The sequence below is a fragment of the Arachis ipaensis genome, chromosome B2, assembly GCF_059453495.1.
Source record: "Arachis ipaensis isolate K30076 ecotype BB chromosome B2, ASM5945349v1, whole genome shotgun sequence".
Taxonomy (NCBI): Eukaryota; Viridiplantae; Streptophyta; class Magnoliopsida; order Fabales; family Fabaceae; genus Arachis; species Arachis ipaensis.
Genome location: NC_142437.1, coordinates 58,054,285 through 58,056,866, shown reverse-complemented (window position 1 = coordinate 58,056,866; position 2,582 = coordinate 58,054,285). Strand labels below are relative to the sequence as shown.

The 2,582-nt window shown below is 42.9% G+C and overlaps 1 non-coding gene across 1 annotated transcript; it reads left to right on the top strand.

Moving 5' to 3' along the window:
- The first annotated feature begins 2,228 nt into the window (after positions 1-2,228).
- On the top strand, positions 2,229-2,336 carry LOC148574001 (small nucleolar RNA R71). The gene has a single exon (XR_015906003.1). It is a non-coding gene; the product is annotated as a small nucleolar RNA R71 (small nucleolar RNA).
- The last annotated feature ends 246 nt before the right edge of the window (positions 2,337-2,582 follow it).

Below are 2,582 nucleotides of genomic sequence, written 5' to 3'. Positions count from 1 at the left end.
GGGATTGTGTGAAAGAGAGGTGAGAAGAAGTGAGTGGAGGTAGGTGGGGATCCTGTGGGGTCCACAGATCCTGAGATGATCCTGTGGGATCCACAGATCCTGAGATGATCCTGTGGGGTCCACAGATCCTGAGGTGTTCAAGGATTTACACCCTTGCACCAAATTAGGCATGCAAAATGCCCTTGCACGCAACTCTGGGCGTTCAACGCCCATTTACTGGCCATTTCTGGCGTTGAACGCCAGAACCATGCTTGTTCTGGGCGTTCAGCGCCCAGATACTGCCCATTTTGGGCATTCAGCGCCAGAACCATGCTCTGTTCTGGCGTTGAATGCCAGACAGATGCTTCCTCCAGGGTGTGATTTTTTTTCTGCTGTTTTTGATTCCATTTTTAATTTTTTTGTTTATTTTGTGACTCCACATGATCATGAACCTATAAAGACATATAACTAAGAAAAATATAGTTAGATAAATAAAAATTGGGTTGCCTCCCAACAAGCGCTTCTTTAATGTCAATAGCTTGATAGTGGGCTCTCATGGAGCCTCACAGATGTTCAGAGCATTGTTGAAACTCTCCAACACCAAACTTAGAGTTTGGATATGGGAGTTCAACACCAAACTTAGAGTTTGGTTGTGGCCTCCCAACACCAAACTTAGAGTTTGACTGTGGGGGCTTTGTTTGACTCTGCTTTGAGAGAAGCCTTTTATGCTTCCTCTCCATGGATGCAGAGAGAGATCCTTGAGTTGTAAACACAAGGTTGTCCTCATTCAATTGAAGGATTAATTCTCCTCTGTCCACATCAATCACAGCTCTTGCTGTGGCTAGGAAAGGTCTTCCTAGGATGATGGATTCATCCTCTTCCTTTCCAGTATCCAGAACTATGAAATCAGCAGGGATGTAAAGGCCTTCAACCTTTACTAACACGTCCTCTACTTGTCCATAAGCCTGTTTTCTTGAATTGTCTGCCATCTCTAATGAGATTTTAGCAGCTTGCACCCCATAGATTCCCAGTATCTCTATTATAGAGAGTGGCATGAGGTTTATTCCTGAACCAAGGTCACACAGAGCCTTAAAGATCATGGTGCCTATGGTACAAGGTATTATGAACTTTCCAGGATCCTGTTTCTTCTGAGGCAATGTCAGTTGATCCAGATCACTTAGTTCATTGGTGAACAAGGGAGGTTCATCTTCCCAAGTCTCAATACCAAATAAGTTGGCATTCAGCTTCATGATTGCACCAAGAAACTTGGCAGTTTGCTCTTCAGTAACATCCTTATTCTCTTCAGAAGAGGAATACTCATCAGAGCTCATGAAGGGCATAAGGAGGTTTAATGGAATCTCTATGGTCTCTAGATGAGCCTCAGAGTCCTTTGGTTCCTCAGAGGGAAGCTCCTTATTGATCACTGGACGTCCCAGGAGGTCTTCCTCCTTGGGATTCACGTCCTCTCCTTCCCTTACAGGTTCGGCCATGGTGCTTATGTCAATGGCCTTGCACTCTCCTTTTGGATTCTCTTCTGTATTGCTTGGGAGAGTACTAGGAGGGATTTCAGTGATCCTTTTACTCAGCTGGCCCACTTGTGCTTCCAAATTTCTAATGGAAGACCTTGTTTCATTCATGAAACTTGTAGTGGCCTTGGATAGATCAAAGACTAAGTTTGCTAAATTAAAAGTATTTTGTTCAGAGTTCTCTGTCTGTTGCTGAGTGGATGATGGAAAGGGTTTATTATTGTTAAACCTGTTCCTTCCACCATTATTAAAGCCTTGTTGAGGCTTTTGATCCTTCCATGAGAAATTTGGATGATTTCTCCATGATGAGTTATAGGTGTTTCCATAAGGTTCACCTAAGTAATTCACCTCTGCTATTGTAGGGTTTTCAGGATCATAAGCTTCTTCTTCAGGAGAAGCCTCTTGAGTACTGTTGGATGCAGCTTGCATTCCATTCAGACTCTGAGAAATCATATTGACTTGCTGAGTCAATATTTTGTTCTGAGCCAATATGGCATTTAGAGTATCAACTTCAAGAACTCCCTTCTTCATAGGCGTCCCATTACTGACAGGATTCCTCTCAGAAGTGTACATAAACTGGTTATTAGCAACCATGTCAATGAGTTCTTGAGCTTCTGCAGGCGTTTTCTTTAGGTGAATGGATCCACCTGCAGAAGTATCCAATGACATCTTTGATAGCTGAGATAAACCATCATAGAATATATCCAGGATGGTCCATTCTGAAAGCATGTCAGAAGGACACTTTTTGGTCAACTGTTTGTATCTTTCCCAAGCTTCATAGAGGGATTCACCTTCTTTCTGTCTGAAGGTTTGAACATCCACTCTAAGCTTGCTCAGCTTTTGAGGAGGAAAGAACTTGGCTAAGAAATCCGTGACCAGCTTATCCCAAGAGTTCAGGCTGTCTCTGGGTTGAGAGTCCAACCAGATTCTAGCTCTATCTCTTACAGCAAATGGGAAAAGCATGAGCCTGTAAACTTCAGGATCTACTCCATTAGTCTTAACAGTATCACAGATCTGCAAGAATTCAGTTAAGAACTGAAAAGGATCTTCAGATGGAAGTCCATGAAACTTGCAATT